This window comes from Rana temporaria, chromosome 4 (genome assembly GCF_905171775.1).
Source record: "Rana temporaria chromosome 4, aRanTem1.1, whole genome shotgun sequence".
In the NCBI taxonomy this organism is placed as follows: domain Eukaryota; kingdom Metazoa; phylum Chordata; class Amphibia; order Anura; family Ranidae; genus Rana; species Rana temporaria.
Genome location: NC_053492.1, coordinates 234336343 through 234349337, shown reverse-complemented (window position 1 = coordinate 234349337; position 12995 = coordinate 234336343). Strand labels below are relative to the sequence as shown.

Here is a 12995-nt window from a genome sequence, read left to right as displayed (position 1 = left end):
TGTGTACGAGGGAGCCATGACTTTGCAGAGTAGCTATTATTTTGTCTTCCAAACTTGAAAGTATCACCATATTATCAAGGCACTCCTGTAAGTGTAAAGGGGAGGCATTGTTCATTTCATTTTTTTTTCACCTTGTCAACGGAAATACAAATCAAATCTAGATTCAAAAATTGATTAAAATAGAATGTATTACTAAATAACAAGTTGTTACATATAGTAAAAAAACTACCCTATTCAAAATTAATATCTCAATTTTGGGTGGAATGTAGCAGGATTTGACCTCTGCGTCTGGTTCAAACAACACTCAGCAAATCTGGAACCCACCAAGCTTGACTTTTTAGCATGGCTACTGCCATCACCAGTATTTTTTCTGAAGTAGATTACACTAAAAAGTACAAAGTATACAAGCTTCGCCAACAGAGGAAACCAGCCAGTGATTTGAACCATGCCCTACATCATCTAAACTAGTAAATCTGTTTTGGATTGTATTATTCTTTTTTTTTTTTTGTAAATATTATTAATTATTATTATAATATAATATTATATTTTTATTACATTAATAACTTTAATTAGCTTATAACTGTTTTAGTAGTAGATGAGGGCTCATTAATAAAGCAGTGTTATAACTTTTTAAAGCAGCACATAGATGCCCGGTACAAATGGATTTAGCTATTTGCTTGCTTTTGAGTAATTTTTTTTCTTTTTTTGAGAATGGAGAAAAAAAAGTGCCAGGGGAACAGCCTGTAACAGGACCTGTCAAAGTCATATGACCTGCTTCTTCTCCTACCATGGAATTTCCACTGTGTCATTATGCATAAACACTCCATAGGAAGCTGTGGGCTCTACATGGTGACTTGCATTTTATATATTACTCTTAAAATTTAGGATCAGTGGAAGTAAACAGTAGGTTGCCCAGTGGAGTGCAGTTATTGATATTTGCTTTCTGTTTAAATAGGCCCCCTTGGAGTGTAATGCTCAATTTATCCACTTTTTTTCCGTTAAATGTAAACATTCTGAATCCTATACTATTGGCCAACATCTGCAATATTAAATGAACAGATCTACTACATACACAGCAATGACTGGGGTTCTACCTATGATGCTCACATTTTTGAGTCATGCTTACTAAAAGTACAACAATCAAAGTGTAATTTTACACTCATAAACAATAACTGTACCTGGAGGCAATGCTTTTCTAATTGTTTTCATTCTAATATTGTCAAATTTGGAGAGATATACCATTAATGCCTCGTACACACAACCGTTTTCCTTGTCAAAAACATCAAGAAAAATGCTGGCAGAGCTTTTTTGCTGAGAAAAACGGTCGTGTGTATGTTTTTCATCAAGAAAACTGTCGTGGATCTCGATGAGAAAAAAAGAGAAATTGCTCTCTTTTTTCTCGTCAGGAGTCTCAATTTTTTTCGGTGTGGTTCTCGTCGGGCTGGTTTACGACGAGAAACACGTTCATGTGTATGCTTAGAAACCTGCGCATGCTCAGAATAAAGTATGGTAAAAGTAACGTTCGTAATTGGGGATAGCACATTCATCATGCTGTAACAGACTGAAAAGCGCAAATTGTCTCTCACCAAACTTTTACTTAATACGCGGTAACATGAGATTAGCAAGAGCAGCCCCAAGGGTGGCGCCAGTGGAATCTAACTTCCCCTTTATAGTGTCATCGTACGTGTTGTACGTCACCACGTTTGAGAACGACAAGATTTTGTCTCGACAGTGTGTATGCAAGGAAAGCTTGACAAGAATCTCGTCAAGCATGACAAGAACCTCGTCGAGGAAAATTACGTTTCTTTTACGACGAGATTCTCGGTCGTGTGTACGAGGCATAAGAGTATAAGAAATCACTCTGAAGTAGTAGTAAATGACCAAAGTGCACAAGCTACCTGTTTCAGGAGTAGGTGTTCCTCTTTAAGTCTTGGCTTTTCGAGTTGTATAAATCTGTCCAGAAGCTGTTCTGTCAGTCCTTGTCTGTCCTGGGAGAAGTACAGTATGGTACAGTAGGAGGCCACCTCAGGAGGTACCCTGTCTGGTGTGCAGGTGGTGTGCAGGTATATACGGAAACCTGGATGACACTCTACTTCATGTTCTCCCACCTTGAACAACCACAGATGTTAGTTTACATTGAGCCATGAAAAATGTTCACGCTGACACAATTATAATCATGTACTCTACTTTACAATTTTAAAAGTAATCTTCCTGCGAAAAAGCAGACACAACTAGATGTTAATGAAATAAGAAATAGAGGAACACCAACCATAGGATGGACTATGGGTGTCCTAAGGTATTGCGGTGCCGCGTCCTAACATAAGTGGAAGTTTTTAATTTTGAAGGAATAATGGACTTTATAGGCACCAATGGTCAACATAGAATGTAAAAGAAGTTTTTTATTGATACAAGCCCAGAGCCCTGGGTAATTGAATCAACAATTACAATATAGAAAAACAATATTAAAAAACATATAATTGACTATATTAAAAACATTAGTAAGCATAGAATATCTCTGAAATGCTAATAACCCATAGGGGTTGTACAAAAACCACAGATAGTCCACATGGGACAACAACAACAGTTGGTGAACAAACGTAGGCTTCAATTTGTGTATTTTTATACATATGCTCTACATGTTTCGCATGTTACTGCTTCTTCGGGAGCTTAAAAGAATATTTTCTGGAAGGAAAAACATAGACTATTATTGGTTTCAGATTTTAATTTAACATTGTATATTTGTGAATCAGAATAAATAGTGTTTCTTGTGCAAAAAAGCACCATAAACAATGACTCAGATTGCCAAGAACCGCCAAACCACCAGTGCAACTAAAGGGATCAAAAGTGAGGGAGGTGTAGGGACATGCCAAATACCCACATAGTTAATCAGAGGTGTTAAGAAATAGCACCGTCCTCGCCAGAATAGAAAAAGTGGCGAGTAGTGACGGATATGCCTAGATAGTGCGGCAAGAAGAAGAAAAGAGTATATATATATATATATCTCAAATTGTCGGTGGTAATAGAGTCAGGGAAAGGTGATAGCGAAGCTCCACACATCACCAGTGAACAAGTGAGAGTGAACCATTTTGTGTGTATAGAGAGACGAGATTATATAATAATAAAAGAAGTAAAAAAGTATAATAAACCTACCATCAGCAATGATAGGTAAGAAATAATTGTGTATATGTGTAAGAATTCCAACGATAATTCTGGATCAATGTGGTAACAGTTTCCAGATAACAGAGTTAACTCTGTTATCTGGAAACTGTTACCACATTGATACACACAAAATGGTTCACTCTCACTTGTTCACTGGTGATGTGTGGAGCTTCGCTATCACCTTTCCCTGACTCTATTACCACCGACAATTTGAGATATATATATATATATACTCTTTTCTTCTTCTTGCCGCACTATCTAGGCATATCCGTCACTACTCGCCACTTTTTTCTATTCTGGCGAGGACGGTGCTATTTCTTAACACCTCTGATTAACTATGTGGGTATTTGGCATGTCCCTACACCTCCCTCACTTTTGATCCCTTTAGTTGCACTGGTGGTTTGGCGGTTCTTGGCAATCTGAGTCATTGTTTATGGTGCTTTTTTGCACAAGAAACACTATTTATTCTGATTCACAAAATATACAATGTTAAATTAAAATCTGAAACCAATAATAGTCTATGTTTTTCCTTCCAGAAAATATTCTTTTTAAGCTCCCGAAGAAGCAGTAACATGCGAAACATGTAGAGCATATGTATAAAAATACACAAATTGAAGCCTACGTTTGTTCACCAACTGTTGTTGTTGTCCCATGTGGACTATCTGTGGTTTTTGTACAACCCCTATGGGTTATTAGCATTTCAGAGATATTCTATGCTTACTAATGTTTTTAATATAGTCAATTATATGTTTTTTTAATATTGTTTTTCTATATTGTAATTGTTGATTCAATTACCCAGGGCTCTGGGCTTGTATCAATAAAAAACTTCTTTTACATTCTATGTTGACCATTGGTGCCTATAAAGTCCATTATTCCTTCAAAATTAAAAACTTCCACAACTAGATGTTGGTTACTATCTGCATTAGCAATACAAATCTGTTCTTTGACCTTCTTTTATTTAAATCCACTTTATTACTGGGGTCTGGCTTCCCCTGACTTTATGGTTAAAGAGACCCTGTTACCAACTTAAACACTTGCAGGTAAACACACAGAAAAATCAAGTATTTTACATTTGTACTTTCTTCTTTTTCAAAACAGTTTATTTTCACTTGTAATTTACCTTTAACATTCATAGAAAAACTGACTAGCCAGTCCACTAGCACAGGCCCCCTCTCCTCTATCCTGATAGTATCAAATTACTTTGTGCTGGCATCTCCTTTGCCCGTCCCCTCTATACATAACACTTGATGAAGCTTTTGGGGGGGGGGTGTAAGGGGGGTGCATAATCTGCTGTCAGAATACAATGATCACTGCTGGCTGCTATAGTGGCCAGCACTGAGCATATGAAAAAAAACTGACATGCTGGTTGTACTGAGGTCGATTGGTAGATCAACTTCAGTACAACCAGCCTGCCCATAGATGGATCAATATGTGTCTGGTTCCTGTTGAGCTGCCCAGGAGAAGAATGCTGAACAGAGACTGAGCTGCTGCTGCAGCTAGATGAACAGATCCCTGCCATAGCTGACCACAATCGGGTGAGAACTCAGAGAAGCAAAGAGACTGAGAACCTTCTCCCTGGAAGGGTGTGATTTGGATGTCTGGTGAGATCAGTGTGTACTAGAGAGCACTCCCACTACTTGTGGAGTGGAAAAAAGGGACTGTCTCAGCAGGACTGAAAGAGAAAGATCATTAGCAAATTCTACCTCTGTCTGACTTGAATTGAACTTTTCAAAATCTGAGATCTGAATCAGAGAGCATATCCAGAGGCCCTGGGAACTGCTTTCCCTTAAGAGCCACAACTTTGCCTGCCAGTGTTTTTTTTCCCCCATCACTGGCCAGTGGGATAAAACTAGGGCTGATATAGCAAGCAAGGACTGTCTTTATATAATGTTGCTAGTTAAATGCAGTTGCATTCTGTTAATTATTATTAGTCAGAATACTGCAGGTGTTTAATCCTATCGTATAGTTTCAAAGTTGTTAAGGTTAAATAAAGACAACCAGTCCATCTAGTTCAACCTGTGTAGGTGTGTGCGTGTGTATGTTTATGTCAATACCATTTCCCCTATCCCTGTATCTTGTGTTAACTAAGAGTTTTCTGAAGCCATCGACACTTGCCGCTGACACCACTGATGGTGGAACAGAGTTCCACATCCTTTCAGCTCTAACAGTAAAGAACCCCCTACACAGTTTAAGGTTGAACCTCTTCTTCTCCAATTTCATTGAGTGGCTGTGTGTTTTTTTAAGCTCCATGTAACTGAATAGTTTAGTCCCTATGTTAGAATCACCATTGAGGCATTTTCTATATTGCTATCATATCTCCTCTCAAATGTCTCTCTCCAGGGGAAATGAGTTTAATGTTTGTAGTCATTCTCATAACTGAGGTCCTCCAGTCCCGCTTATTAGCTTTGTCACCTTTGTCTGGACTCTGTCCCGTTCCAGCGCTAAATCTGCTGGGGCTGTTGACATCCAAAATGGTGGCACCTAGAAACAGTCTAAGTGCTTTTAAATGTCTACACAAGGCAGGCTTTACAGGTAAAAGTCATGCATAAAATATGTTCAATGCACGTATCATTTCATGGAAGGTTATTGTCAAAATTAAAGTGTAACGAAACCCACAACTGAAAAATCAGTCTGTATATGCAGTAAAGCATGCTTGTTATACTCAATGTGGAACTTAAGCGGTTAATCCTTTGCATTGTGCAGGATCATTCCCTCCTGCACTGTCTATCTGGGGAAATCCAGCTAACACAGGCAGGGTAGCTGACCTGCACATGCTCAGTTGTGTCTTTTATGCTGGAGGGAACATTTACTTGTTCTCAGAGCTAGCCAGGTCACTTGATATTGACATCACACATGTGGGTGTGTTTACAGGCTGTAGTGAAAATCTCCTTCTAACTGAACTCTCAGCACTGAGAAACTGTGCAGTTTATCATGTAACCGTGGTATACAAATCATCCAAAAGGGTATATAGTGGCAGAATTTTAATGTAAAAAGAAGATTTATAAGCTGTGGGCACTGTGGGGGGGGGGGGGGGGTGAACTATATTCATATTACTGGGTTTAGTATCACTTTAATAGTCTGACAACAGACCATGAATTTCTCTGCAAGCTTCAGTTACTGCCATGCCACACTAATGAGAGCGTTTTTTTGACACGTTCATTTGAATAGTATCTGTCAGGGATTAGGGTTTTAAAGTACACTGGTGGCCAGGCTTATGCACATAGAAATTTTTACATATTCCTAACATGCAGTAAAGCTTTAAAAACACGCCTTCCTTTAGCTTTATAAATACAGGAAGAAGTCATCCTCAAAGTTCACAGCAGAAGCACTAAAATCATTTAAGGCTCATCACTCATTCCCTTTCCAGAGGCATCACTCTGTGTTTATATTAGAGAGTAAAAAGGAGGAAGGATTCTGAGTCACTGTTGGGAGGGAGAAAAGGATGAGCTGAGTCGTCTAAAATAATGATTTGGATTATTACAGAGCCTCTTCTGTGAATACAAGAATGAATTGCTTCACAGTGACTGTAGCTACGCTATGTTATTGAGGGCTTGTTTTAAAGCCCATTTACTGCTCCTTAAAACATGTGTATAGCTTTTTGTCCATAGCCTGGCCACAGGTTCACTTTAAGTCAGGGAAAGTATGGTCCCAATAGCGAGCAAAGTGAACTTAAATCCCTGTGAAGATCAAAAGGTAGTGTTGAGATGGCTAACACATATGACAAAGTGACAATGGGAGAAAAATTGCAAAACAGCAAGGTTTCAAAACAAAAAAGGGGGTGGGACTTTTGTTGGGTGCCGCCGCTGCACATGCCCCCTTGGTTCCCGACCGCAATGTCTTGAGGGGGCCCGGGTCCTTGGTATCGTATGTTCCAATGCACACATATCTGTAAGTTACCTTGTCCTAGACAGTTCTTGCGGGGTTCTTATCCTTCTCCCCTAATCTGACATAGTTAACTTACCTAGTTAATCGCGTTTGAGCTATCAAGATCATTGTGTATTCGATTACACACCCATCAACATATGTGTTTCCTACCACCTGTACAATTATACGGAATATAAAGACCATAGACTGTGAAGATGCTACCTTTGTGAGGGTCTTTTTTACCTAAAACTTTGAATACTGGTGGACCCCTTAATTGTATCATATACTAATGTTCTCAACCATGTTGCTAATAGCTATTATCAGGTTAGAAATTGGCACCAGTGTGATTGGTGCATTTCTCTGTATGTATAACTAATGTGTCTAAACATGTTTTTTCATGTATCAATAAATGGTTTACTTTCCACCATTGCTTTCATTTTTTTGGGGCACCACGAGCTTCATATAAATCCAATCCCCTTTTTTGTTTTGCAAACTTGCTGTTTTGCAATTTTGCTCCCATTGTCATATAACAGTGATTCAGGCGCATGACTTTACCCATTCATGGCTTCATTTAAAGTCCTAACATCCCAAGCCCCCTTGACTGTATGACAAAGTGTTATGAAGTAAGTGCCTACACTTAGGCACAATTTTATATAACTTTTGAAATAATCAAATCTGTTGGTCCTTCATCTGGAAAATATTACAACTGAACATACCATCATTTTGAATGGAACCGTTGTTGCTGAAATTCTCTTTTGACTGCAGAATCTGAATGAAACGGACATCCCGACTATGGACATCTATATTGCAATATGTGAGTAAAAGGGAATGTCCGACTGTCAGGGATATATCCATTGTCAGACCGAAGATCCTAGGAAACATGTTTGGAATAATACACAATAAGTGTTTGGGTACTTATTTTATATAATAACAACAGCTGCATCATGACATTTCTGCTTTCTGTATGGTCCTATTATTAATGCTAGTATGGGAAACTGTGGAGTTTAAGTGATACCTTTTACTGGCTAACTTAATAAGCCAAATAAAGGGTATCACTTAACATAAAAACTTTCTGAACTAATCGATGGCTTCAAACAAAGCAGGCACAGAATAGTGCATTAAAACACAAGAAAATGGATTATAAGCATATACATAACCTCTTTCGAACAATTTTGTCTTAATAAGACTTCCATAAGACATTCTCTGTCACTTTTCTTTAGCTCATTGACTGACACAGGAAAACTCCATGACCCCCCATTTCTGAAACCTTGGAGGGATGACTTGAGAATCAAATTTTCTGTATTTTAGTAAGTAGCTATTTAAGGTATTGTTGTAGACATTCAATTAAAATCATTTTGATGAGAACTTCATATGTTTACTTGCTTTTTATATCCTATAATAGTTTACTGTACGAGAATATACTGATTTCTAAACACAACCTCCAATTGTCAATTGCGCATCAAGGATTGCAGTGTGGGATCCCTGCTTATTAGCTGTTTGAGCTAAGCAAAGTAGGCCTCATAGAAAGCCTATCATTTGTTAGTCAGGTCAGACACAACCCTATGAGTTTGCACTGAGAAAGAAAAGTAAAAAAAAAAAATGTTCAGTACTACTAAGGTGGGAAGCATAGCCTTTATATGATGTAAGAAGGCTTAAATGACTCCCTGAGTTGCATGTTTGATTCTAATCTCATTTGCCTATAGATCTAAAAATTGTTTAAAGGCTTTCCAAAAGAATATGGAGGCAGGTTGTCATTAGACTGCATAGGCTTGGGAGTCAGTGGCAGCATCTTTGGGGGAGGCAGGTGCTGACTGATTAGTAATCTTCAGTGCCCAGAACATAGCAGTGTATCTTGGATTGGGAGCATTAAAGTGGTTGTTTAGCCACTATCCTATCTTTATACCAACCCCTCTCTCATGTGATCACTGGGAGATGCTGTTAGAACAGGGAGAAATCAACTTTTTTTATTATAAAGCACAGGCAGTAGATACATCTTTTTATCTAACAGAGGGGATGATATAAAGATGAGATAGTTTTGAAACAGCAGGAAGAGGAGCAGAGCAACGCTAGTGAGAGCTGACAGGCAGTGAGAAGATGGGGGAGTAGGACAGAGGGAGATAGAGGAGAGCTGCAGATAGCTGCAGATGATGGAGGCACCCCAGGCTCAGCAGCTCTAATATATCAGAGTCAGCGTACAGAGGGGAGGGTAGAAACTGTCAGGATCAGCTAGGTATTTCAGGTGGTTACAGAGGGCCAAAATGACACATCACAAGCACTGTGCTGTAGTACAGGCCTTAGGCCCCCGCTACACACGATAGAATCTATCCGCAGATAAATCCCATCGAGATGGGTTTTCTGCTGATAGATTCTATGGTGTGTACACTCCGGCGGATATTTATTCCGCGGATATATTCCGAATTCCAGCAGATAAATATTTGTCGACATCACAGCATTATCTATCTGCTGGAGAACGAACCCACGGATGGATCCGCTTGTCTGTACAGACTTCACCGGATCCATCCGTCCAAAGGGATTCCCCACACGCTGTCGTAATGAGTTGACGCATGCGTGGAATTCCGTATATGACAGCGTCGCGCCCGTCGCCGCGTCATAAAAGCGGCGACGGCGCGACACGTCATCGCAGAGAGATTTCGGCGCGGATTTCAATGCGATGAGGTGTACACCCATCGCAGTAGAAATCTGCTGAAATCCTCGAGAGGATTTATCCGCAGATACGGTCCGCTGGACCGTATCCGCTGATAAATCCTCTCGTGTGTATGGGGCCTTAAAAGAGCAGGATCCATTATTTTTTTGGGGGTTAACAAACGCTTTAATATAGAGGGTCTCAGCATAGAAGATTTGTGCAAAAAAAGGTCAAGCTGGCCATAGATGGATCACAATTTGGATGGTTTAGCAGGGACTGGCTGAATCTCGATCTACGTATGGCTACTCCTGTTTGACAGAAGTCGATCACTAGACACACTGGAGACCGTTTGTTAAATTGTTAATCAGCAGTGTTAAGGGGGGGGGGTGATTCCGTCCTCCTCGCTTGTGTCGATGGGGGAATACATAATTTCTCTTTTTCGTTCAGCCCGCTGACTGACGCAAAAAATTATCAATTTATTGCAGCTTTCATCTAGGACTAGGGCTGCTTTTGCTGATTTTGTGTTAGTAAAAGACGATTCGTGCTTTTCAGTCTGTTACAGCGTGATGAATGTGCTATCTCCATTACGAACGCTAGTTTTACCAGAACGAGCGCTCCCGTCTCATAACTTGCTTCTGAGCATGCACGTTTTTTTTACATTGTTAAAGCCCACACACGACCATTTTTTAAGACGTTAAAAACGACAACGTTAAAAACGTTGTGAAAAATTAGAGCATGTTCGAAATTTTTAATGGCCATTTTTTACATCGTGAAAAATGCTCTGGAGCCCACGCACTATTGTTTTTAATTACATAAAAAAAAACATAATTTTTTACAACCCGAAAAACGGTCGTGTGAATGCGGCATAAGGGTAAGTTAGTTTTAGCGTTAAGTTAAAGTCTAGGTTTAAAGTGTATCTAAAGACATTTTTCTTTCATTTTGGACAGTGTAAAACCCCAGTCTTTTAGCCGTACTAGGGAGATTTTCCTCTCCGTCTGTCTTGTTGGCCATTGTCACGTGGATTGAACTGAATGGTCTTAACTCTTCCTTACTCTATCCAAAACTAAAAAATGGCTTTAGATCAGACCTGGGCAAACTACGGCCCGCGGGCCGTATACGGCCCGGCGGACCTTTTAATCCGGCCCCCGCCGCCGCCACGTTAATCACCGCGGCGGGGAACATTACAGACAGTGTTCGTTTGAACAGCTGTTTTCCCCGCCGCGCATAAACACTCCCCCTTGGACGGATCTGTCCAATCGCGAGCAAGGGGGAGTCACATAGACACTCCCCCTTGCTCGCGATTGGACAGATCCGTCCAAGGGGGAGTGTCTATGCGCAGCGGGGAAAACAGCTGTTCAAACGAACGGCACCTAGCAAGCAGAGTGATCAGGACATCAGGAGGAGGAGCCGAGGACGCCGCGGCCGCCCCAGCATTCACAGCGCGCCTCCGCCCTAATTGCAAATTGCGTCCGCCCATCTCGAGTCCACAGCGTGAGGGAACTCAGGGAAGTGTGGGGTTGAGGGCTGAGGAGTGGACAAGGAGGTGAGAGAGCTGCAGTGCTGACTGTGCTGAGTGTGCTGAGTGTGGCCGACCACCGACCTGACTGACAGTGTGAGCCAGCCTCTCAGACACTGAAAGAAAAGTAAGTATAGCTGTGGCATGTGTGCTGGGGGCCTGGGGCCTGGGCAGCTTTTACTTCCTCATGGTACTGTGCACTGTCTGTCTGCATTAGTTTGTCCAGTGGCCTGCGGCTGGTGCTCAAATTTTTTTTGGGGGGGGGGGGGGCGCAGACGAAAAAACAAACAAAAAAATTGAAGCCTCACTGTGCCCATCATATGCAGGCAGCCACTGGGCCCATCAATTGTCACCACTATGACATGCCATCAAACGCAGCCACTGTGCAATCAAACACAGCCACTGTGCCATGCCATCAAACGCAGCCACTGTGCCATCAATTGTCACCACTGTGACATGCCATCAAACGCAGCCACTGTGCATCAACACAGCCACTGTGCCATGCCATCAAACGCAGCCACTGTGCCATCAATTGTCGCCACTGTGCCATGCCATCAAACGCAGCCACTGTGCCATCAATTGTCACCACTGTGCCATGCCATCAAACGCAGCCACTGTGCCATCAATTGTCGCCACTGTGCCATGCCATCAAACGCAGCCACTGTGCCATCAATTGTCACCACTGTGACATGCCATCAAACGCAGCCACTGTGCAATCAAACACAGCCACTGTGCCATGCCATCAAACGCAGCCACTGTGCCATCAATTGTCGCCACTGTGCCATGCCATCAAACGCAGCCACTGTGCCATCAATTGTCGCCACTGTGCCCATCAAACGCAACCACTGTGCCATCACACGCAGCCACTGTGCCATCACATGCAGCACTGTTTAATCAATTGTTATTGATTAAACAGTGGCTGCCTGTCCCCAGCGTCTGTCCCCCTCCTGTTCATGTCCCCAGCGTCTGTCCCCCTCCTGTGTCATGTCCCCAGAGTCTGTCCCCCTCCTGTGTCATGTCCCCAGCCTCTGTCCCCCCCCTGTGCCATGTCCCCAGCCTCTGTCCCCTCCTGTGCCATGTCCCCAGCCTCTGTCCCCCTCCTGTGCCATGTCCCCAGCCTCTGTCCCCCTCCTGTGCCATGTCCCCAGCCTCTGTCCCCCTCCTGTGCCATGTCCCCAGCCTCTGTCCCCCTCCTGTGCCATGTCCCCAGCCTCTGTCCCCCTCCTGTGCCATGTCTATAACAAGTACTCGTACCAGTTGTCCAACAATGATATTTACTGCTTTTTATAAAGAAATACAATTGATTTTATGCAGTATTGAGTTTAGCCTTTTGGCCCGGCCCTCCAAAATATTTTTAGTTTCTCATGTGGCCCCATCGAAAAAATAATTGCCCACCCCTGCTTTAGATATACTTTAGGGTTTATGTCTGGGAAAAGAGTTAAGGTGATGAGAGCCTTCAAAAAAAAAAAAAAAAAAAAACTCGTCTTCTTCCCTATTAACCCTGCATTGAAATCTATCAGTAATAGGCTCTTGTCACTTAAGCACAACATATCAAGCCAGTGGAATTCAGTTTCAGGCCTATATAAAATCTCCAATAATGGACTTTAGTACCATTGTCTCTCCATAGATATTGAACAGATTCTGCAGCATGTTCATCTTTGTTCTACAGAATATGATGTATCTGCTTCTCAGTACAGAAAAGGTTAAGTTTCTTTACTGTGGCACATAGTCTGCCCTAGCTAAAATGCACATCTTTTACTTTTTGATGGCATTGGCTAGTGATAAATCAAGAAGCACCAATATTGAATAACC

General features: G+C 41.5%; 1 protein-coding gene across 1 annotated transcript in view; it reads right to left on the bottom strand.

Annotated features, from left to right (window-relative positions):
- The window catches only part of LOC120937061 (dynein heavy chain 5, axonemal-like), a 342938-nt gene that overhangs the window by 31251 nt on the left and 298692 nt on the right, over positions 1 to 12995 (bottom strand). The gene's annotated exons all lie outside the window — the stretch shown is intronic.